Here is a 25,364-nt window from a genome sequence, read left to right as displayed (position 1 = left end):
TGGAAGTAAATCTTCGGAGGTCCTTGATTACCATAGAATCCTTTCAGAAAGGGATGGGTGCCTGGTCTAGCCCGAGTGGGAGAATTAGCCAGGGTCTAGAGTGCAATTAGCATTTGAATTAATGACCTGAGGATAAACAGGTGATTATCCCATTTAACAGCTGTTGAATGGTGTTAAAGAGACACTGTCTGACAGCTTGAGTTGCAAATATGGGATTTATTAACAACGATTAAGGAAAAATAAAAGGTAAAGAACTATTTTTTTAAAATAAATGAAAATAGGATTTCAAAAATTATGTCTTTTCACAGTGCTTTAAACAAAAATAAACTCAATTGATTCCAACTCCTAAATCAAGTTCCTTGTTTAAAAATGAATAGTGCGAATAATCACATTTCATAACTTCCTGCCTTTTGTCTGAATAGCTCAGAGTGATTTATAGATGTTCGCACAATACCCCTTCAGTCAGGCAAGGAACGCTTAATAATGATCCAGTATCCGCATTTTGCCTGTGGGGAAACTGAGTCATAGGCGGCCCACAGACTTTCACAGGGTCATATTCAGGAGTAGAAGAGACAAGATTAGAACTCAAGCTCTAGACTGGAAGCATCGGATTCTAAAATAACACTCCCCGCCCCTTGGTGAAAACTGTACTGAGAATTTCAGAGTTAACAACAGGTGAGAACATTTTTATGGTACATGATGTTTATCTTGACAGTTTCCCTTTAATTACGTGTTTCGGATTAGAGCTGTGGGAACCCTTGTAGTCTGAGTTGGCTGGGGCCTTATGGAACATATTGTTGCTCCAATCTGCTTTGTTTTCACGCAAGATTATGTTTCATGATTTATTCGCCTTCAATTTTAGGCTTGTGAATTTAGGGTCAAAACAGAGGTAAAGGTACCACAGTTTACAGAGTTACGACTGGTGGTCTAGGTTTTCCAGAAGTTCGGTAAAATTCAGCAAGACATTCGTGGAGCCAGCCTTCCTTCCCTCCATGATGAAGCCATGCAACTTTCTTAAGCGAAAGCCATGCTGGATAAAGTGTAAGTTTGATAAATGCAAATGTCATTTTCTCCGCATGGACGTGTGTGTACAGGCACCAAAACCACAAGAGGCTGAACAGGGGGCGACAGTGCACTCCACTCCACTCCAGCTCCCCAGTATAATACTCAGAAACACATTTTTTCTTTGTCGGGGGGAAAAAACAACACATTAAAAACATTTTTTTCCTGTCAAGGCAATAAAAATCATAATTCTTCAGAAAACTGACTGACTCTTAGTAAAAAAGTAAAAGTAGATACCCAGTACTGCAGTCTTTTTTACTTAGCCATCAGGTCATTTATGCTCCTGGTGTGTGACTCTGAGGGAAGATGGTGAACTCATTGACCTGTTGGTAGGTTGACTAGCCTCTCGTTTACTATCTGCTTATATGTAAGTTATCTTCCTTCCTTCTTTTCTTCCTTCCCTCCTTCTCTTCCTTCCTTCCTTAACCAGATAATTCAAGGGTCAGATCATCCTAGACGGTAACCTGAGATTTGATTTGCTTTTGAGAGAACTCATCTGTTAATACTTTTGTTGGAGGCAGCGGTAGTGAGGAGGAGGGCTTGGCTAGGGTTGGGTGAAGTTAGATTTACTCTAGGTATGTCACAAACATTGTGTGGAATAGACTTATACAAAAATTCCTTTGTTGTTTGTTTGAAAGTCAAATTTAATTGGGCATCCTGTATTTTTTATTCGCTCAATCAGTTTACTTAGTCAGGTGTGAGTGCGGAAGGCATCCCGGGAGTTTTTCCAGCCCCCTTGCTATAGGTGAAGGGGCTCCGTTCTGTTTGGCTCCGACCTTGAGATAGGTATTCTGCTCCAGTGGCATGCTGCCTCCCTCCCCATGGGAAAGAGGGGAGTAATACATTTTCTAAAGATCTTTCTGATTTCCCGTCCATACATTACATTAACGAAACTTACCACTTGAACCCAGCCACCCTTGCTATTCTAACGCCTAACGACTGCCTCCAGGCTATTAAGGGCAAGGGGAAGGGGTGAGAGGAAGGCAGGAGAGGAGGCTCTGGAGATACAATGAGACCTTCACTCTCCTATCAGCTGTTCTAGAACAGCTCTTTTAGCAGGAAAGCATTGCCCAGTGAAGTTTCACACTCTGAATGATGCTTCTGCTCATAGGAAACTTTTCAATGTGTTTCCTCCATGGGTGTCTGGGTCTTTTGTTTTCAGCTGTGCTTTGCACAGGAGCTGGAAAGCTAACTCCCCAAAAGTGAACTTCCTCTCCTTCTATAAACTGACCCCTGGTGGTTGCTATAGCAACTGCAAAGCGCTCATAAGGAGCTGTGTAAACAAGCCTGCTTCCCAGCGCCAGGCAGGGCCAGCCCACGGGAGAGAGAAGGGGAAGGAATTTGATGGGGCTGAAAAGTGGTTCTTGGGGGAGAGTTGGAGGCGCTGCAAAACCTCCCCGTCCCGCCCTGTCCCACCCCTCCCTTCCCTTCTCTCCTCTCCTCTCCGCTCTTGACTTCCCACGGGGCCAGGAGAGGAGACAAAGGCTGTAGGAGGGGAGCATGCAGGGGCCTGCTGTGGACGCGGACTCGGGCGACTGAAAAATGAAATCTAAACATTTACCCCGAGCCCTGGGCGAGAAATGTGCCAATCTGACCCTGACAAGCCACCTGTGTCACTGTCACACCTGCTTTAGGCCAAGATGCTGCAGGCTCTGGGGGAATGGGGTCTCCAGTGCTCAGCTGCTCTTCCGTTTAACAGCTTGGGCAGATCGCGACACAGAAGCCCCCAAATTTTGGAGCCCCGCGCTGCTCATGTTGAAGCTTTGTCCCTTTTTGGGAGGAGGGAAGGATGAAGGCACCTAGGACTGAAAAGTTTTAGGATTGTGAAGCTAAGCGTGTGTGTGCGCGCACACACACGCACACACACACACACTTTTTCTTCTCCAGGAACTTGACTACAACTTGCAGGAAACTGTGCATATAATAGCGGAGGTCACAGAATTATTTTTCAGCTCTCTTTGGTTAACTCTCTCCCACCCTCATCCAATGGGCTGCAAAGGAAAAGTTTTTTACACCAAATGCGAACTTTCTGATGCATAGGAGCCTACAATGTCCCTATAAACTTCTTAAAAAGATGATGAACTTTAGTGGATTGGGTGAGAAATCCTGTATTTTGTGCCTTTAATATGGTCAGTGTAGGTTTTCTTCTTTCTATGAAAGTCCATGTTTTCTCAGTCTCCCTGATAAGAAATCTAGTATAAGGAAGTGCATTTACTTTTAGAATAATCCTTTTAATGGTCCTCTTGATGTTTCAATTAGCAATAATCTCGCCTCAGATAACCTCCATTGGCTACGATACTGTCCCTGGTCCTCTGGATGTTCTAGAGTCTTCCCACAACTATTATTTCATTAGATCCTTACCAAAACCCCCAGAATCACATAAGTGAAATTATACCTCAACTGAATTCTTCAGGCGAAGACTGAGAAATTAGATGACCATGTTGGATACCATACTGGGGCTTCCAACTGGGTATAAAAGGAGTTGTCAAGGTATGTCTTGCTCTATATTAATATATCAAATCTCCCTGTATGTATGAGTCTAGAAAAAAAAGAAGACTTATGTAAGCCTCATATTATATATAAACTATAAAACATTAGATTTATTTGGCATTTTCTTTCAGTACATCCAAATAAGCTACCTAATATTATTCTTTATATTATCTTTTCATAATAGGTGACCAGGTCCTACTGTTTTCATTTAATTCCTCATTCTTGCCTGGTCTTCAGTTTGTCAACTACCATGAATATATTGCCATCATTTTGCTTTAAAACTGTATTGACAGCTACTGTCTAAGGCTGACATGTTTAAGCTTATTCTTCTTAGTGAGAAAGAAGACATAACAGAACTCCCCATCGTTCTTGCCTTTTCCACATACTTTCTTCTTCTTTTTCTCCTTTAAACTGAGTCATTGGTTAGAGCTTTTGTAGGAACACCCCTCCCTGTTGGGTGGGCCACGCTCTTGTGAGATTTGAGGGAAGATAAAGGGAAGGACCTCTGGGCTGGCCATGCTGTTTCCTCAGGGAAAATAGGGGAATTTATGAAAAGTAGAAGTGTTTTCGAGTCCACCCATTCCTTGTGGTGGGAAGAGAGGACTTGGTGTGGCTAGAGAATCAAAGAATACATTCATTCCTCTAAGACCCAGGGACTAGATTGTGATGGCATACCATCCCTCCCTTGGAACAAGATGAGTGCCTTTGTCATCGGAAGGTACCAGTAGTGTTGAGGTTTCCATGGAGACCGCATTTGCTATCCCTAGCTCTAGATGTTCTTCCCTCGGATGGTGCGAAATTTACCAGCAGACTTTTCAGACATGGACGCCTCCTCCCCTAGGTTCAAAACATCAGTGAGGGGCGCCTGGGTGGCTCAGTGGGTTAAGCCGCTGCCTTCGAGTCCCCCATTGGGCTCTCTGCTCAGCAGGGAGCCTGCTTCCTCCTCTCTCTCTCTCTCTCTCTGCCTGCCTCTCTGCCTACTTGTGAACTCTGTCAAACAAATAAATAAAATCTTTAAAAAAAAAAATCAGTGAGCTCTGGAGGCAATACCCCCCCAGTCACAGGAACCAGCCCATTCTATGGACACTTAAAAGGGTTCTCTGAATTTTTGGGTCTTCCAGGTCCTGTGTAGGGCCTCCCTCATACTAGGAGGAGTTTCTCCTGATCTCTTTTGACATGGCAGCTCTAGTTTAAGTTCTTAGAGCAGAGAGAAAAAGCATAAAGTGTTATCGCTGGGGAAAAAAATCTAGAGATCTTTAATGGGAACTAGATTTTCTATATTTTAAATGTCAGGTTTCCTTTCATTGTCAAAACATTCCTGTGTGATAGTACTTGTGCCTTATTCATTCTGGACTAAAGCTGTCTAGTAGAAAACGTGTGGGAGTCGAAGGCAGGATCTTGAAGAGAGATTTGTACATAGGGGTTCATAGCGACTTTATTCACAATAGTAAAAAATTGGAAGCAACCCAAGTGTCCAATGACAGATGAGTGGTCAAACGAAATGTGGTCTGTACATACAATGGGATATGATTCAGCCTTAGGAAGGAACATCTGACACAGGCTACGACATGGATAGACCTTGAGAACATTATGCTCCGTGAAATAAGCCAGTCACAAAAGGACAAATACTGTGTGATTCCACTTATGTGAGGTCCCTAGAGTAGGCAAGTTCATCGAGACCGAAAGTAGAAGGGTGGTTGCCAAGGGCAGTGGGGGTAGGAGGTTGGGGTTGGGAAGTTCGTGTTGAATGGGTACAGAGTTTCAGTTTGGGATATTGAAAAAAATTCTGGAGAAGGGTGGAGGTCGTGTTTGCACAACAGTGTGGCTGAACTTAGTGCCACTGACCTGCACTTCAGAAGGGCTAAGAGGATAAATTTTATGTTATGTGTATTTTGTAACAATACAGAAGGAGCCGGTAAAAGTATTTTTTTTTTTTAAAGATTTTATTTATTTGACACACACACACACACACACACACACACACACACACACACAGATCTCAAGTAGGCAGAGAGGCAGGCAGACACAGAGGAGGAAGCAGGCTCCCTGCTGAGCAGTTTCCCAACTCAGGGCCCCATCCCAGGACCCTGAGGCCATGACCTGAACTGAAGGCAGTGGCTTAACCCACTGAGCCACCCAGGAGCCCAGTGAGAATAATTTTAATACTATATCTTTTTTTACCCAACAGGACCAAATAACATCAGTTCACATGTAATGGATACTAAAAAATTATTGAGATAGTTTTTATTCTTTTTTTATATGAAGTCTTAGAAAACACTTCCAGCATATCGCAATGGCCACATGCCAAGTAGACACGTGTGGTTAGTGGCTGGCATATTGAATATTTTGCTTTAGACAGTATTTGGTGAGAATATGGCTTCAAGAACCCCTTACAGTCACTCACACACCCCTAGGATTCCTTAAAGCAGGGGCTAGGACCTTGCTGACTGTCACACTGCAGGCGTCTTTCTCCTCCACAAAGAAGGAGACAGAGAAACAGATTGTAACCCCGTGTGGGGGATAGCCAGGTGCTTCAGCCTGGACTGGGCTGGCTGCTGAATGATCACCCCCCAGATAGGGTTTAGTGACTAAGGTTGCTGATATATGAGCAGAAAGAAAGAAAGTCCTTAAGAATTGGAAATAAGAAGGCAAAGGATGTGATTTGGAGATAATCAGGGCTTGATAGGAAAAGTCGCATGCAATCGGACATCCTTACCACTGTTAAAGAAAAGATTCTATGATGATCCTTCCTGGATAGCTTAATGAGTCAGTTTCTTTTTTCCCTTCTCTCCCTCCTTCCCTCCATCTTCTCCCTTCCCCCATCCTTCCAACCCTTCCTACCCTCTCTCTTTCCCTCCCTCCTTCCCTTTTGAGTGTTCTTGTCTGGGCCTCTCTGACCCGTGGTGTCTCTTTCTCTGGAAGTCTGATAAGAGCTGTTGCCCTACTTTCCCCCCAGCCCCTTCCTTTTTGTTCCTCAGGCCCGGTAGGCAGAGAACATGGTATGTCTCCAAAGCACAGCCACCCCGCTGCTGTGGGGAGGCTGGCGGGTTTCTGGGAGAGTGCTCACTGAGAATGCTAAGCCTCCTCCCAGACTTTCTGGCTTCTCGGCTGGGGGTGTGGAGGGTCTGCCTGCAGCCTAATCCACCACCGCAAATTCCTGTGCTTCCAGAAACCACTCCCTCACCTGTGAGAGACTCCAAGGGCCAGGGAAGACAAAGTGGAGCACTGCCACCTGGCCCAGGAAGGGAGCCTCCTGTTACGCCTACCTGCCAAGTCCTAGGATGAGCACCGGATTTGGTTAAAAGCGGGTTTTCCCACGCATAACCCCACTGGTTCCCTAGCCAGCCAAAGTGCACATGAGGGACCAACGTCGTTGGGAGGGGCGCGCGAGGCTTTGTCCAACCAGCCTCTGCTGGGAGAGTGATGCCATGGCTGGTGCGTTTGCGCATGCGCACGTTTGCAGATAAGCAGGGTGTGAGGCCCAGGCAGAGAAGGGCCAGTTTCAGTTCCTATCATGGCTTTACGACCTCAGAGTTAATTTCCTCCTCCAGAAAGTCAAGGGAACAGCTGTCACCAGCCATGCACAGCCCCAATGGCCTCGGTGTGATGGCTACTAAAGGCCGCTTGGTGAGCACAGATGCAAGGCTTGGATTTCTCAAGCTCGAGAGGGAGCCAGTTGCCAGGAGGGGAAAAGGCGTGGCTGAGGGCCCAGAGGGTCTGCCCCTCCTGCAATCCAGCCACCCCTCTACCCGCCTCCTTGGAATTGCAAAACGCGTCCTCCTTGGTGAGGCCTTCCTTGGGCTCCTTGGTCCCCCTGGGTTTTCCACAGCGCAGCTTGGTTCGGCTTCGTGGGCTCCAGAAGGAACCCTGGGATGATTTGACACCAGAATTCGGGGAAACTAGTGACCTGGTGATTCAGAAAAGTAGCCGAAGGAGCCCCATGGCGCCAGCTCTGTGCTGATCAGAGTACACCCTCTCCCAGGTCGGGCTCTGGGGACCGGGCTCTGTGCGGTGTCCCGACGCTGGGCTGAGGCTGGGAGTCAGAGGTAGCGGGCCGCCCGGCCTCCCTCCCCTCTGACAGCGGTGGAGGACTCTTCGCTCTGCCCGCCAGTCTCAGGCCTCATTCGGGCAGGTTCTCAACACCCAGGCAGCAGCGTGCCATGACGCGGACACCCCAAAGCAAATAAGGATAATGGTCCCTGCGCTGCTTGGGTTTCCCTTGGGATTAATGTCACATGAATAAACAGTCCACAAAGCCTATATTCATAGAAACGCTTAGGGTGTAGAACTGAAGGCAGACTGGTGCCTGTGGACAGCCTGGGACAGGGGGACACGGAGGACTGGGTGGGCCTCGAGAGGGGCAGAAAGCAGGGGCCTGCCTGCCCAGGGACTGGGAAGGGCCTGAGTGGCACATAGCCTTGGTAGGCAGGACGTGAGATCAAGCAGGGAGCTCATGTCACAACATCAGTCCCAAGAGCTGAGCCTGGACTAGACGACTAGCCGCTCACAGCCCAGAGACCAGGAAAAATAAACAATACTCATTAACCGAGCTGTCCTGCGGGAATGAGCTGGGCTTTGTTTCATGTTGTATTTGCTCCAGTACTCGTGGCCCTGAAAATCCCTTCGGGGAACTGCCTTGTGCTAGGTTGAGTGATTGCATTTTTTTTTTTTTTTAAAGTCTGAAGCAAATATGGCAACATGAGAAAGCGAATTAACTGGTGGGTACCTGGGGGCTCAGCTGTATTATTTCTATACTTTTCTGTGTATTTTGATTATTTTGTGATCAAGAAAGAATATATTTAAAAGGGAGGAACTGGGCATTCTTGCTTTTATCCAGCAGACACTGTTCGGAGATGTGACAGACTCTCTCCCTTCTCACCTCTTTTGTGAGGATTCCAGGGGACACCTGGGTGGCTCAGTTGGCTAAGCGTCTGCCTTCGGCTCTGGTCATGATCCCTGGGTCCTGGGATCAAGCCCCATCTGCCCCTCCCCTCACTCATGAGCACTCTCTCTCTCTCTCTCTCAAAAAAAAAAAAAAAAAAAAAAAAAGATTCCAGGCAGGACCAGGTGTTCTGAACTCACAGGCAGTTGTGTTTTATACCCTGAGCCCTGCAACTCCCTCCCACCCCCACCCAAGCAGGACAGGGCCACCGTCCTGGGGCTGGGGCTGGCACACCAGGATATCCTGGTCCTGGTATCCCCACATCCTTTGAGCTCAGCTGATCCCAAGCCATGTGCTGAAGGGAGGCACCATACCGGCTCCGTTGGGCTCTGTGGCTGGCTGGAAACACCTATGATGATTTATCGGGAGTCAGTAGTAATCTCCTCTGTTTCGCAAAGAGAGGGGGAATGGCAGCACCCCGGGGTGACCTGCCTGAAGCCGCAGAGGGAAGATAAATAACTAGGAGGACACACTGCAGCTGAAAAGCTCTGGCTGAGATGTAAGGCCTGAGGCTCATGAGTTGTTCTGGGAAGGGCTTGGCTCTCCGAGCGAAGGGCCTGTGTGATGCGACCATGGGTCTCAGTGGAGTCCTGCCCATTCGGTGGCTTCTCCGGGCCATGGCGTCTACCTCTGTCCGGGCATGCAGAGTTGCCCTCTGGCACAGATCCTTGCCAGTTCCCTGCAGGCCAGCTCCTAAGAGAGGGGCCCACGGTCCAGACAGTTAAAGAAGGTGCCTGGCAGCTCAGAAACTGGTAAGACTGGTTTCCAGTGCTGACAGCCACTAGGCAATGCCAGGAGGACAGGGGGAGGAGAAGCACTTGGGGTGGGCAGAGCTGCTGCTAGCAATTTAAAGGAGACTAGAAAAGCTTCTGGAATTTCCAATTCTACTGGCCATCGCCCCTGGACGTTCTATCCCTAGGACGTGATACTGTAATATGCTGACCTCTTTGTTAAACCGTTGGTGAATAAATTGTGTTGGAAGTAAATTCCAAGGGCCTGGCCTCCCCTTAGAGAATTACCCGGGGTCTGATTTTACCCTAAACCACTTGCTTTCATCTCAGAAAAAGTTAAGACCACAAAGTATTTTTAAACAGAGAGTGTGGCTTGGATTAAAAGCCTTTCTTTTACAGTGCCCGCCTGGCTTGGTTGGTGGAGCCCATGTGACTCCTGATATCTGGGTGGCGAGTTCAAGCCCCAGGTCAGGCAGAGAGCTTACTTACCAAAAAAAAAAAAAAAAAAAAAAAAGGAAGAAAAAAAGTTCCTTTTATAGAGGAATTTTATTTTTGTTTTCGAGTTATTTACTTTTTAAGTCATGACTTGAAGTGTAGTTAGTCTAGCATCTTACATAAAATGTTTTCTTTGAGTGTGCTTGTTTCTGGCCCTTGGAAACCAGTGTCATCACTGAGGACGTCACGACTGGAACGGTCTCCCGTTCTCTGAGTGTGTTTAAGGAGTTAGCTGTTTGCTACTCCAGAATGACAGGCCTCCCATATTTTTTAGGAGAGGCAAAGCGTCATTAGTCTGGACTATTTATCGGTGGTTTTTAAAGACAGGGAAATGTTTATTTTATGAGAACATTTGTCCCACCTTAATTTGCAAGGGATTAAAAAAGAAGTCACTGCCACGAAACATAATAGGAAACTATTTGGTTCTTGTGAAACCCTTTTGTGTTTGTGATAGAATTTCTTCTACATAAAAACACCCTGGAAATCATCTTCCTATCATCCCACCTTCCATGTTGTCTTGGCATCGGGGTTTCTCGAGGCCATCAGAGGGGCGATGTTGCAGGTGTGGAGGGATCCCACAGTCCCCTTCCCTTGCCTCGAGGAGCTCTAACGATCTGCTACCTCATTGCGTTGTTCTCGGCTTCCTTGCCCAGAGGAAAGTCCCCATGGCCCATTTTCTGGGCAGTGCTTTTCCACTCTTTCATAATCTATTATTGTGACCTTGAGATGCAAAGAGGAGGCTTTGGCAGGGTGTGCCTCACGTGGGGCCAGCTCTGCCGGCAGCCGGGCCCCGGTCCCACACGCCCGTGGCTGTGGCTGCCCTGTGCTCCCCAGAGGACATGCCTCTGCCTGTCGTCCTGCGTCCTGGCACCCCAGTCAGGGGCTGCAGGATCCCGGAGGCCAAAAGGACTCATCACGTTCCCTGAGAAGTACTGTGCTCTTGGGGGGCTGGGTCAGCAAAGAATGTGGGAGAAGGGGTTTGTGTGTGTGTGTTTGTGTGTGTGTTCAAGAAAGATACACACACACAGACAGAGACAAAACAGAGACAGAGAGACAGAACTAAGAGAGAGCTCAAAAATCTACTTCAAAGGTAGATTACAAGTTATTTTTTCCCCCTAGGATTGTCCCTGATGGATTTGAGTCTTATCTAAATCAGTCACAGCTATAAGTATAAGCAATAGCTTATAAAAGCTATACACTTTACGCAAGATAGTGCATTCTTCAGTGAAGACATGAGCCTCAGAGAAGAACGCCGGGTAGCAGGAGGAAGGCTGGGCATGCCGGAGCCCAGGAAACAGGACAAGGAGGCACAGTGCAGAGGAAAGTGCTGGAGACCCCAGCTGCCTGCAGCTCTGGGCTCCACACCGGGTCCCCTGCTCTCTGCCCACGGCTCCGAGCCTCGTCCTTCTCTTCTCCCTCTTCACCCTGGTCCGAGCTGGCAGATGCTCCTGCCAAAGCTGACTTCATCAGATGAAATGAAGGGGAAATCTGATTTGCCACTAATTGGACTTACTGTAGGCAATTAAGGTTAAGCTGACATGAAGGAACTATCAGACAGTGGGATTTTCAGTGTTTTTCTTCATATTCCTGGGAACTTTTTTCAGAATCTAAGTGATGATAAACTGAGATACTGAATGCAGTATCAGGATTTTAAATCCCTTTAAATCCTGGAAATAGCCAGTGTGTGCATCACCATTCTATCAATTAACATATACTGTGTGTGCATAGGGCTCACATAAAGTATATGGTGTGTGTGTGTGTGTAGTATGTGATAAATACACGCAGTGTAAAACATGGGGTGTATCTATGTGTAGTAGGGGAGACGGATTGCTCCCTCTCTCTAGGTAAACAAGAGCATTTAATAATAAATGCACAGGCCGCTTCCCTTTTATTTTCTAAAATAACCTAATCTTTAATTCCTGTCGTGATCCATCATTCACAGAAAAAGAGGACCAGGACACTGTTCCCGGGCATTCCAATTCCTTCCTTCCGATGAATTTACCCTCGGCATTGACCTTCCAAATGTTTTCAACCATCACCTCCCTGAACACTTCCAGTGCAATTTCGGCCACGCCACTTGTCTAGTCTTAGACCTTGTTCTCAAAAGCGGGTGCATTTGTCCCACCGACTGATCCACTCAGTCATTTAATCCTTCATTAAATGAATTAAATCCTTACTCAACAAACACTGACCGGCGGCCCTCGGGGCTGCTCACGAGGTGACAGACAGACGCACACACACATTCCGCTTAAGTGCCGATTTCGACTCCACAGTTCTTGGGCCACGTAAGTAATTCCTTAGACCGTGTCCCCCCCCCCAGGTCAGCGCCAGCCACCTCCTCTCATTGTACCACCTGCCATTTGTGTTTCCATTTCTGATGCCCGGCGCCCCCCCCCCCCCAGCAGAGCTGCGAGGAGAAGGGGACATGGACACCTCGTCCTCGTCGGCTGGCTGAACTCTGCCGGACTGCAGAGAGGGGCGTCTCCAAGGGAGGTGGCAGTGATGGGGGACCGGGCCGCTGCGGGACACATATACGCACTACCCGCCCCCAGCACACACGGTTTCTCCTGACAGACGCTGTCTCCTCTGCTCTCTGTGATCCCTTCTGGACACTTCTAGGGGAACGCACATCTTGTAGGGCAAAGCACTGTCTGCGTGAGCCTGGTCCCTCACTGGCTGGGGTCTGCGACCTGCCATTCTGCACACAGTGGGTTGGGGGTGGCTACACCTTATTTTTGGAGCTGCGGTCAGAACTTTGCTCCCGTCATCACTCCCAGGCTGCTATGCAAGACCTCTGAAAGGGGCCCAGGTGTGATCAAGGCATCATGGGGAACATGTGGGAGAGAGAGTGACAGGGACTGAAAGGCTTGGGAAGCCCTCATGGCCACTTCAGCTCTCTGGGTCCCAATTTATTCCTCTGACTCAAAGGTTTTGATCAGTGCAGCCCTGGGCCTCCAGCCTTGACCCGTACGGCTCAGCGGAGCACAGTGGCCTTCCTTCTACTCAGCGAAGGGGAGTCCTTCCTCTGGGCCCCGGGCAAGCCCGTGGGTCGGTCTTGCGTGGTCCAACCTGGACAGAGGCCTTGTCGGTCCAGATAATCTGTGCAGGAATGTCCTCAGTTTATAACTGCTGAAGAGGACTGTAAGGAAGAAATGGCCTTCACTGAAAAACCAGAAATACTCCCTGAGCCTCTGCTGGGAGCAGTGCACATGGTGGGGGACACGGGGGAGGGCAGGCTCGGCCCTCCAGCGCTTCCAGCCTAATGGAGCGGCTCCTTGTCCGGCCCTTCCTTGCTCTCTTCCAAGGAGATGGATCAGCAGAATTTGTCTACACTCATGTTTCTGGAACCAAGAGAAGCACAGAGGCAGACAGGGGCTTTTCAGCCATTAGCTTTGCTGTGCTAGACCTCCTGGACCCTGTCCTGTGACAGCCCACGTGCCGCTGTGTGCCAACGGCATCCGTCCTTTCCTTCCCACGGCTCCTGAATTCGGGTCTTCCAGACTCACCATCCAAGTGGCCTCTCTCGGTCTTTCTGTTTTCAACCTACATGACAGCTCTGCCTACACCTTGCTTTTCATAAGACCTAACTTTCTGCTGCCTGTCTCCCATCTGGGGTCATTCACCCACCATGCCCAAATTTAGGGTGTTGAGTCATATCACTGCTCATCTTTACCAGATACTGCATACCGTCGGTATGTTTCTTTATTACCCAGTGGTAGCCGATCCAACCAGGGGTAGGAAACAGAATTTAAAGCCATGTAAGGAAAGGGATCACAGATTCCAAGCTTTCATATTTACAATCAGTGGTTTATCGTAACTTGTTAGGATTACCTCCCTTCCTGCCTGCCTCCCTGTCTTCCTTTCTTCCTTCATTCTTTCCTTCCTTCCTCCTTCCCTGGCACACCAATTAATGGAGCTCCTGATGGTATTTTAGATTTGCTGGAATGTTGCATGTGGGAGCCTGGAGAGATCCTGAACCAGTATTAATGGTTTTAATAACTCCCTTCTCAGAAAGGTAGAGGACACAGACATCCTATTAAACAAACAAATTAAAGGCTTCTCTGCTCTCAGTTCAGGAATCTTCCAAGTTCTGTCTTCCACTCTCCACCAAACTTACCTGACTGTTTTGGCGGCTGTGGCTTCTGTCCTTCTGCCTCTTCCCTTGGTGTGTGTTTCCTGCCTGGGTTTCCACTTATCTGTGTGCGGTCTGTCTGTCCATCTGAATGCTGGTGTTACCACCAGCCTCTGTCCTCTGCTGGCTCTTGGCTCTGTGCCCTGCACCCTGCAGTCACTCTTGCCCCTACGTGCCCAGCTGGGTCTCCCAGACCCTGGTCCAGCAGGGACTGAGGCTGCTTCTGGCTGGGGTGGGGAGTTCTGAAGGAGAGCTCAGACTGTGCTTTTTACTTTTCTATCCTCAGAGATTTGCACAGTTACTGGCATATAGTAAGTGCTCAGTAAACATTTATACACTAAATCCACAAAATAAGGCATTCATTGTTTTGATCTACATGTGACCTATAGGTACAGAATGTCTACTTCTTGCACACTTTTCCCTTTTTCCCCTGATAAGGTGGGGCTCTCGCACAGAGTCACTCCCAGCGTGGCTGAGGCATCTGTGTTCAAGACGTCATTTAGAGGGGGTGGTTTTGTCTTTTTTCTGCCCCTTTGGCTGGGATGGGGGATGGTTAGCTTTGTTGTGGTGGGTGAGAATGGGAATCTGTATCTTATCTGTCTGCTTAGCCTCATACCTTGCCTAGCCCTGAAATTTCTACTTTACCTGGGGCAGGTCCAAGTTGAGGCTGGACCTGGGACCAGATAAGGCTTCAGGGGCCTCCGCCTTCTAGCCCAGACTAGATGAAGGCTGTTTGCATCTTCAGCTGCATGGGACTCAGTCCTGGTGCCCTACAGGGGTCACATCTGGCTTTGACCTAACTCTTTGGTGAAGGTGTGTCTGTTCAGCTGATTACCTCGCTCACCAAGGGCAGCCATCCATCTATTAGAGTGACCAAGCTTCCCTGTGAATCTTTCTGACCATTCTGGAGGGCAAAGGAACATTAAAGAGGTGAGAAACTCTCTCCAAATCCCAAGCTCAGCCCCGTGTGAAGAAGCAGGCTGGGCCATGGAACATACTTCTGTTGTGAACTGGTTTCGTCATGGTGCTTAGGGAGTCTTCTTCACAAATACCCACCTTGTCCAGATTTTGGTGTACTATTTCAGGTTTCTTTTAGAGAGTGGGTCTGCTGGGGGTTGTTCATTTTCTCTACTCAGAGTTCATAACAGGAGGTCAGGTCGCAACCCCCCTGAGATGGGCACGATGGGGAGGCATTTGGCAATGGTGTGCTGCGTGGATTCCTGTGAGCTGATTTGTAATGATTCAGAAGGGTCGCTAGCTGGTGACCCAGGGTAGAAGCATTTTCGCCAGAGGAATGGGCAAGTGCCACCCCAGGGCTCTCTCCTCCTTCCCTCGTGGAATCACTTAATTCATGCTGACTCCGAACGGAACATCCTTGCCTGTGTTATGGCTGATTATCTCACTTTCTTGTTTTGTTTGCTTGTTTGTTTTTTAGCTGTGACTCATCAAGGCACAGGTATTCCTAGTGCAAAAGGGGAGTGGCATACGATGATCTAGAAAACAGTCCACAGTGAGAGGAAGCCTCGGGCTGTGAAAAGTGCACCAGCCTCAGGATGGGAGACCAGTACCCAGACCCTGCAGGAGGTGTTCTCGGGGCGTCCGTTGAAATTCTCCCTCCAACTGCACCCATTCCCTGCTGCTGTGAGCCGTGAGCTAACTTTCTCCTACAACCTTCTCCAGAGATTTGCCCTTGACTGAAGTGGGCCTGCTGGCAGCCCCTCCTCCTGTTCCTAAGTGGGGCACAAAAGTCTACCTGCTTCCCCCAGGTGAGGTAGCTGCATAAGAGTTATTAGCTCCCAGTGTTGAAGACATTAACATCTTCCAGTTTTTCTTCATTAAAGACAATCAAGAAAAAGCTCGAGGATAAAAGAAGCCATCAGCGTTCTGGAGCAAGGAGCATGGCCAGAATGCTTTCGATGTTTTTCCTTCTGTGTCTTCTGTGGAGAGAACCCAGGAGCACTCATTTCAGGAAAGGAGCTGAAAGCAAAGAAGAGGTATCTCCCCACCTCCTCTGCCAATGCTCAGCGGACAGATCTTGGTATGAGGAAAGGAGAGTTCTTCACCCTTTCTCAGCTATTATGAGGAGGAGTTCTTTAGCTGATGCGAATTCCATGCTCAAGCCAGACGTGCACCGAATGAGGGGCTCCCCTGGAAAATTGATATAGGGATTGGGACCTTGGGGAGATGACAATGACTTAGGAAGAAGCTTCCTCAGCTCACAGGAGGCATGGAAGGAAGGTCCAGTGACAGCCCCCAGTGATGGGATGAGGGCCTATGAGGGGGACTACCAGAGGAGGCCAGAGACATCTAGGCCTTCACCTTCAGCTCTGTGGACTCTTGCCCACCAGGGTGAGCAGTTTAGGGTGATTAAAAAAAAAAAAATTATTTGAGATACAGAGAAAGAGTGAGCAGAGAGGGAAAGTGAGAGGGAGAAGCAGGCACCCCATTGGGCAAGGAACCCAGCATGGGACTCGATCCCAGGACCCTGAGATCAGAAGCTGAGCCAAAGGCAGATACTTAAGTACCTGGGCCACCCAGGCGCCCCTAGGTCCTTCCTAAGTATAAAAACCCTCAGGTCCTTTACCTTGATGAGGCAACCACCAATCTAAGTGATGTTCTGGAGGACCTCAGGGCATCCTGACTCACAAACATTTTTCTTCATGTGAGTGACTAAAACTGGTATTTCCTAACACATATGAGAAATGGATCACTCAGATGAATAGTACAAAATGCCACCTGCATGTTACCCTCCCTGGCAACCTGCTCACACATCCAAAAGAGCTCAGGATCTATACAATTGCAACATTCCAGCAAATCACTGTGGTTGAAGTAAATGTGGCAGGACTCCCTCTCTCAGACCCACCCATCCTTGCCTCTCTTAGGCACATCCCTGAAACTGACCCTGAACCTGAAATCTCAGTTTTCCAAGTTCACCATCAGTTCAAAATGGCGCCCAAGTATCAGGTGCATCTGAGGGGAAGCCTAGGGTGGCAGGGACATGGCCTGGAGCAAGGAGCATTGCCCTGTCAAGCGGGGTTATTCTCCCCAGCGGGCCAAAGGGAAGATGCAAAACAGAGTTTGTCTTTGAGGCTCCCAGCCTCTGGAAATGGGAGTCTCCCCCAAAAGGTTGGTTTGATCTAGATGAGTTGATTGAGAATGTCTGAAGGAATTGTACTCATCGATTCACTCAGTGGATGCTGATGAAGTCAGACAATTTTAGGTAATTATTTCTATTCATTTTATCCTCTCTTCCTTCAAAATTGCTTATCAAATGCCCCCCACACATGCAGTACTATTCCGTACTAGGGAGATATCGAAAAAGATAAACTTTTCTAGGTCAGAGCCAGTAATGGACTGGTAAGCCTTTATTAGCATGTTGATAAAGGGTCGTACAACTCTCAGGAGTATTACCTAACACTTCAAGGATGATTTCTGGCCGAGGGGCCTCCGATATGAAATCACTCTGGCCTGCCGGAGGAAAGAGTCCTTATGTGAGCTCTTGAGAACTGAGGCCAAGAGGGCCAGCCCCTAAAGAATCTTGGACACTGTTTTCATGAGATTCACTGTTAGTCTGGAGGTTTTCGAGACCCAGAGAAGAATTTTAAGTCAAAGAATGACATAACACACATTTTGTAAAATATGGCTCTGGCTGTGACTGGAGGAAGTGGGATGAGGGGTTTAGTTATCATTGCTGTACTATGAATTGCTTCAAAATATAGTGGCTTAGGACAACAGTACATTTTCTTTTGGGTCAGGAATTCTGGAGGTGCTAAGCTGAGACCTTCTGGCTCAGGGTCTTCTGTGAGTTGCTGTTACGATGCTGGTTGAGGCTATAGGTACTAGACGCCAAGCTGGCTGACTGTCATGGCTGCCAATTTGGTGCTTGGTATTGGCAGACTGTGGTTTCCTCTCCATGTCAACCTTGCCACAGGCCCCGTCAGTGTCCTTGTGACATGGCTGTGGGCTTACCCCAGAACCGGTGATCCAGGGGAGTGAAGCCAACGTGGGGTCATGAACTGCCTACTTGTGTTTCCCTCAAGTTTACATGTTGTGACCCCCAACTCCCCATGTTATGCTGTTTGGAGATGGGGATTGGAAGGTAATTGAAGTTAAGTGAAGTTATGAGCGTGGAACCCTCATCTGACAGGACTGGTGCCTTTCTTTATAAGAGGAAGGGGCCAGAGCCCTTTCTGTCTCGGCCATGTGAGATCACAGGGAGAAGGCAGCCATCATGCAAGCCAGGAGGAGAGCTCTCACTAAACACCGAGTCTACTGGCACTTTAGTCTTGGACTGCCCGGCTTCCAGAACTGTGAGAAATAAAGTTTTATTATTTAAGCCACCTGGTCTATGGTATTTTGTGATAGCAGCCTGAGCCAACTAAGTAGTGGCAATGTCTTCCACGACCTGACCTCAAACTATCACTTCAGGCACATTCTGTTTGCTGGGAGCAAGCCACTCAGTCTAGCCCACATTCAAGAGTAAAGGAGTTAGATCCTGTCTTTTAAAGGAAGGTATGTTAAAGAACATGGGGACATACTTTTGCTATCCCTTTGTGAAGGTTTTACAATAAGAGGTTATTTTGTGACCCAGATGAGAAAGGACAGTGGACTGTCATCTAGCTCTAAAGCAGGGAGAACAAGGCACAGACTCAGAGATGGTACATTAGTAGGACTAACAGAGTTTGGAAATGTACTGTAATGAGACTGAGCTGGTACAGTGAAGGGACATGATGTGGAGGAGGAATTGTTGAGTCAGGACATGCTAAATGTGAGATGTTTGGGGTATGGTGAGACGGATGTTTCAAACAGGCAGTTGTGCTTGTGGGTCTGGGGCATTAATCTGGGGATTGTAAGCATGAAGCCTGTGGATATAGATGAGATCACCTAAAGATCATAAAATCAAGGAGGCAAAGGGCCCAGGGCAGAGCTCAGGGAACTCCTACATGTGGGGTTCTTCTGGCCAAGGGGATGGAGACTGGGGAGATCAGAGAGAGGGGAGAAAATCCAGAAACCATGGCCTCAGGGAGCCAAGAGGAGACAGTGGGTTCCTGCACCGAACACAGCTAAGAGGCCTGGTGGGTGGCTGGAATCAGTGATATGGGGACCGTCAGTGACCTTGGCCTAAATGTCTTAGTGAAGTAAGAGTAGTCAAGTTGGATTGGGTTGAGGAATGAATATTCAGAAGGTGAGAAAGTAGACCAACGGTGCTGATATCTTTCAAGAAGTTTGGCTTAATAGAAGAGGGCAGTACACTACATGACATTTACACAAAATGTGTGTGGGAACACCTCTGGGAGGGCTGCATTGGAGACAGAGGGGTCCGTGAGGTCCTTGAGAAGTGACCTGCCTTTGATCTTTGGTGGAATACTTTCTTCTTCCTCATTGGAAGATGGGACTGGGTGCCCATGACAAGTAATTACAAAGTTGGGGTTTCCCTTGGATAAGGCACCCAATTAACATTGTTTGTCTGATGACATATAAGTCTAGGTTAGGGGTATTCAACTTTGGTCATGCATTAGAATCACCTGGGGGAGCTGTTAAGTGTCCTTTATGTGCAGGCTCACCTCTCAGACCTCTGACACCAGAACCTCTGGTTTGGAGAGTGGCATCAGTAGTTTTTCAAGTTCCCCATGTGAGAGGAGAGTGTGGCCCTGGGGGTACAGGGTCACTGCTGAAGGTGAACTTGGGGAGAATAGGGATGGCGCTGAGTGGTCACGAGATTAAACTGTGGGAGCAGACTATGGGGGGCAACACACCAGTCCTGCCAGGCAACATGACGCCCTTTTGAGGTAGGAGACTATGCATCTTTATGGTGACTGTCCACCTGGCTATGTGGTTACCTCTAGCATGACTACCTCTAACATGACTACCTGCTTGGTTTCAGGCTTGCTGACAGAAGGAGGTAGCCGACTTTAACTTTTGTACCTCTGTTTCCTCATCAGAGAAATGGACATAGTAGTACCCACCTTCTAGGATTGATGTAGGATGAAGGGAGATAAGGAGAATTCATAGCATATAGTAAGTGCTCAACAAAAGGCCACTATTAACATTAGCAAATAACACTCTTGATTCGAATTTTGCCTGGGAATGGGAGAGTAGCAAGAGCTATAAAAAGCAAATTTGTAGAGAAGAGCTTGTTTCATAGGCCCTGAGGACTTCACAGGAGCTTTGAGCTAGGGTGGCTTATCATGTGCTTTGGGAATCTTGGAGAGAGTGGATTGGAGACCTGTGGGCAGAAGTGGCTGCTTTGGTGGTCCTTATGAGGCTACGGTGCTGTGTTCAGCTTAGACTTTGTTTTGCTTGCTTTCTGTCCTGCCCCATTTGGGCCAGTGCCTAGTTTGAGATGATGATTACTGCTCCCATCAATGGATCTGAATAAGCAGAGCCATACGTTCCGATTAGAGAGTGGGAGACCCACAGGCTCTGTTCACTGCAGGGGGCCTTTCTTCAAGGGGACCTGTTTCTGGTTGCTCTGATCGTCCTTTTGGCATATTACCTTGACTGCTATGGATTGCCCTGGCAAGAAGGGGTGCATTTTTCTTTTCTTTTTTTTTTTTTTTTAAGAATTTATTTATTTATTTATTTATTTATTTATTTGACAGGCAGAGATCACAAGTAGGCAGAGAGGCAGGCAGAGAGAGAGGGGGAAGCAGACTCCCTGCTGAGCAGAGAGCCCAATGCAGGCCTCGATCCCAGGACTTTGGGATCATGACCTGAGCTGAAGGCAGAGGCTTTAACCCACTGAGCCATCCAGGCACCCCAGGGCGGTGCATTTTTCTAAACTGGCTCCAGTGTGGCATTCTCCATCAGATGAAAGGAAAGTCCATTGTGGTGAGGCGGGTGCTGCTCGAGCCAGGTTGGACAGGAGATAAGCAAAGCCCAGAAAGATGCATGCAGCAAATCAGAGTGGCTCCTTATCTTTGGCTTACATTCTCCCAGTGTGACCTTTGAGCCACCATGGTTATCATTATTTGGGTAGGTCCTGTCCCAGATTATGGTGATAAGTGGTGAAAAGGAGCTTTATAACCTGTGCCATGACCTGCAGACTACAAGTCCCATCATGCATTGCTCCACGAGTCCTGGCTATAGCCCCCTTTCACAGCGAGGCCCCGGAGGCTCTCCCTCGCTGCTCCCAGAAATGTCCCTCCTCGTTTTCCCGCAAGCTGGCAGGTTGCCCCCGGAGTCTTGATTCCAGCAAATGCTTTCTTTCAATGCAGCGGTGGTGATCTTTTCATTTCTGGTAGTTTCTTTACACCATGATGAGACAGGAAAAGCAAGATGTCTAGCCGAATGCCACCTCACTGCTCATTCATTCAGCCAGCGACCAGAACTCTGGCAAGATCCAGGGTTTTGTCAGATGGGAGCTGTGGTAGTGAATAAAAAAAGTGAAACCAGATGTTCTTTCCCTCCAGTTGCTTCATATCCATGCAGGGGCTTGGAGGAGGAGGCTGTAAAAATGTCACAGTCCTTGATTCCTGGGGCCCAGATTTATGCACCGTGTAACCTTGCACCATAAATCCACCGCCCTTGCTGGAGCATCAGCTTCCGAAGGGGCAGAGCCCAGCTGTGGTGTTGACCAGAGACAACCAATGGTGCAGGAGGGACACGGGTGGGGAGCACCGGGCCAGGGAGTCTGGCTGGGGACCAGCCATTGCTTTTCAAGAATTTTAAAGAAGTCAAAAGATTTTTACAAGATTGGCTTAGAGTTTGGCCTTCTTAGGAGATAAGCCAAACCCTCTTTTGCATTTTAGTCTGAAAGGGAATGTGATTTCTCTTTGGAATGTGTTTGCAGATGCAGGAGAATTCAGTGGGAATGAAACACGCATAGGCAGAGAGTCCTCTCTGTTTGGCTGAAGGGCTGGCAGGAGAGAGGAGAGGAAGGCAGGGGCCTGAAACCACCTGCCCAAGGAGGCCATCTTCCGGAAGCCAGAACGTACCCTGAGTGCTGTAGGAAGCCATCCATTTTGGCTTTAAAATGGTGATTCTGTCTGATGTGTGAAGAATCAGTTAGGGGTTCCGGGGCAAGAATGGAAGCAAGGAGACAACCTAGGAGGCTTTTCTAGAAATCCAGGCGAGAGATGATGGTGACTTGGAAGCAGTAGAACCGTGAACACGGAAATGGGCTCGGGGGTCTAGTAGTGACGTAGGGGGAAGAATCAAGGCTGCTTGCTAGAGGTTGGTGTCAGCGGCTGAGTGGGCTATGGTGGTGCCACTGAGACAGGGAGGGTGGAGGGGGGTCAAGTCTAATGAGGAGATTCAGAGCTCGGTTTTTGATGCATTGGATTGGAAATGCCTGTAGACATCTATGGGGATGTTTTAAGGAGACAGTTGAATATATGGGGGTGGAGATACGAAGAAAGGCCAGGCCTGGGATAGCCGTCTGGGAGTCATATTATCGACAATAATTAGCTGCCCGTGTTATTAACACTAACTAACATGTGATCAGTTTCTGACCTGCGTGTGGATGCCCACTAGTGCCGGGAGAACTTGGGTCATGGATGCATTGTCCCTTTGTCTGCACCCTGCATCTGCCGTCTGTCTGTCATCCTTCCGTCTGAGCCCAGAGCAGCTCCACAGTTTCCCTCAGGCTCCCCTGGTAGCTGCCTGTAGTTGTCGGGAGTTCACACGTGCTACAAAATCCGCTTACCATCTTGACCCTAGACCAGCAGCAATCTTCCCAACTTCCCCATTTCCGTCTTTTTCATCATCTGGCTCAAATTTTCTGCTCTCAGAGAACGTTTTCCCAGCTTGTTGACATTTTTACAGTAGGTAGAACCTTATTATCTTATTATTAGTCACTAAACCGGAATGATTTGTTTTTCTATTCAGGCCCTGTTGCCTCAAGTGTTACATTCGTTTCTAGCACATTCTAAATGATAAAGTTCTGAGAGCTGACTTTACACAATGCTTCTAGGTATATGTCTGACCAGTGGACAGTCCGGTTGTCACTCAGTGATGCTCGTTTACAAGGATGCAGTTTGCAGAAGACCGTTTTGTTCGAGTTTCATGAAGTTTCTATTCTACACAGCAACCGTGGTTTTTATTTGTTCTAATTAAAGAGTGACAATGTGCAGTTCAGTGGATGCTTCATATAAAATGCCTCAAATAGCCTCCCCCTTCCCCTGTCCCCAAATAAGCTGAAAACAGATGCATGTTTGCACTGTAGAGTTTAAAACTGTGCTTGGGCGACTGAAGCCAGAACATATGTGCAGAACAGCTGGGGGTGTTTATTGTGGTCTGATGTGGAGCCCGTGGGCCAAGCAAGGAAGGCCTGTGGCAACTCAATTTACCATCTGGGAGAGCCCAAAACTAGAACTATGTGGAGCCCAGGATAGAACCGTCCTCTCTCCACACCTGTGAGGCTCACAGAAGTCTCCTGAAGGAAACCAAGGGGGCCCACAGCTCCAGGCCCTGTGTCCAACAGCGCAATCCAAAACCCTTCTTATTCTTCCTGGGTATTTGGCCTTTGCTGGTACCTAGAACACTCCCTGGACTAGAGCCTCAGATTTCATCCCCTTTCGGGAAACTTGTTGCAGATAACTGGGACAAAATACAGCCTGGGGAGCCATGAGGGTATGTGGGGAATATGAAAGTGTGTTGAAGGTCAGTGTTCACAAGAGTGTGTACAGTGAGACATAGAGACAACCAACAAGAAGCCCTGGGGACAATCCAACAGATAAGAGCGGTAAGTGAGCTCTTGAAGCTGACTGAGAAGGCAAGGTCATTGTTGGGGGGTGGGGAGGCAAGAGCCAGGGGTGAGGGGGTTATGGAAGTCAAGAGAAGCAAATTCCAAGAAGGAAGAGTGATGAGTCAACACAGAGCAGATGGTTATAAAGATGAGAAGAAAAGTGCCCATTGGATTTGGAACCCCAGCACTAACTGGTGAATTTAATTGGAGCTGGGTTGGGGACAGGGGGCAGAAGCTAGCCCACAGGGGCTAGAAAGGGAACAACAGAGACACTAAGTGAAGCTGGTCTGAGAATTTGGCAAAGACAGAGACAGCGGGCGGAAGGAGAGGGAGCCCACGGGGTGGAGGAGGAGTTTGGTCTGCTTGTTTCTGTTTGCTTGGTTTTGCTGGAGGTTGGAGTGCAGGATTTTCACGGGATTCGCTTTAAGAAGATGACTTGTTTCTCTAGAGGTGTGTCAGGAGGGAGGTCAGGAGTGCCGGGAACAGACTGGGGAGTAACACACCAAAAGAGGGCGGACTCTTCAAATCCAGCCTCACCCCTGTGCCCGCATGACTCACCCCCATCGCTCAGTGAAAGTCATCTCGGTGTCATGGCCCCACCTGGGGGACTATTTGTGTGATTCCTACTATGGCCAGGAGAACATGTTGTTTGTGTTGATTGCCATTTTGGTTTTAATTAGGAAGAATCCAGATGATGAGACCTAGGGAGAAGGGGAGGAAGAATATGAGAAAACAGGGAGGGGGTTCTCTAGGAGGGAGGGCAGGTATGCAAGTATGCAGGTGAGCCCACAGCAAGGCAGGAGAGGTAGGACTCATCCTTTGACCTGGGGAGAAGGCAAGGGTGGGCGAGCCAACATCCTGGGAATTCATGCCTGGTGAGCCCTACTTTTGCACTTAAATAGGCAACAAGGCCACCACCTGTTGTAGGGGATGACAAGGGTGGGCTTGATGACAATATCTGGTCAGCTGTTGGGACTGAGGGAGATGAGCTTCCTGGGCCCAGGTGGATGGCGGACTGAGGTGTTTCTGGCACAGTTTGGTCCAGAGTTGTCTTCATTGGTGCCCTCTGGGTATAGGAAAGAGGGATGTGTATGGGGATTCGAAAGGCAGATGTGTATGGGAATTCAAAGAAGGGTCAAGAACCTAAGGCATCTGTTCCACCGATGCATTTCTTCATTCTTTTGCCAATACCACACTCTCTTGATTGTAGTGCTATTTTTGATTTATCAATTATAGTCCAGGCCTATTGACTTCCTCTTAGGATTAATGAGAAGTCAGCCCTCTTACTCTTTGCAATTCATCTCCTCCCATTCTCCTCATAGAGCCATATCACTGTTTTTAATTAAATCAGTCACCACTGTTTATACAACCGAAGCTGTTGCTATTGTTCATAGCAAATCTGAGTGGTGTGTTATAATTACATTTTTCTGTGGCCTTTTGTCTTCCTTTTAGTTACCTATTTGTCTCATTCATCATTTACATGCTCTTTTTATAGACCTGTCTGTGGCAGTTTAAAAATACATCCAAATACCTTTGACCCTCCTCCCTTCAATATGGAGGCCACTTGCGGTGTGTGTGGGCTGTACTTAGTGAACTGCTTCTAACTAATGCAATAAGTTGGAAGTGATAGTGTGAAACTTCTCAGACCAGGTCATAAAAAGCATTACAGCCTCCTCCTTGGTCTTTCCCATGGATTGCTCGCTCTAGGGAAAATTAGGAGCCATGTTGTCAGGTCACATGATCAACCTTATGGACAGGTCCATGTGGAAAGAGGCTGAAGCCTATTGCCCACAGCTGGAAAGAACTGAGGCCTCCTCCGACAGC

At 48.2% G+C, this 25,364-nt stretch overlaps 1 long non-coding RNA gene across 1 annotated transcript; it reads left to right on the top strand.

Annotated features, from left to right (window-relative positions):
• Positions 1 to 416: 416 nt before the first annotated feature.
• On the top strand, positions 417 to 18,188 carry LOC309865055. Its single transcript, XR_014311927.1, has 2 exons — positions 417 to 675; positions 15,288 to 18,188. It is a non-coding gene; the product is annotated as an uncharacterized lncRNA (long non-coding RNA).
• Positions 18,189 to 25,364: the final 7,176 nt, after the last annotated feature.

Source organism: Mustela nivalis, assembly GCF_964662115.1.
Source record: "Mustela nivalis genome assembly, chromosome: 5".
Classification (NCBI taxonomy): domain Eukaryota; kingdom Metazoa; phylum Chordata; class Mammalia; order Carnivora; family Mustelidae; genus Mustela; species Mustela nivalis.
The sequence above is the reverse complement of the archived record's forward strand: the minus strand, read 5'-3'. Positions and strand labels throughout refer to the sequence as shown.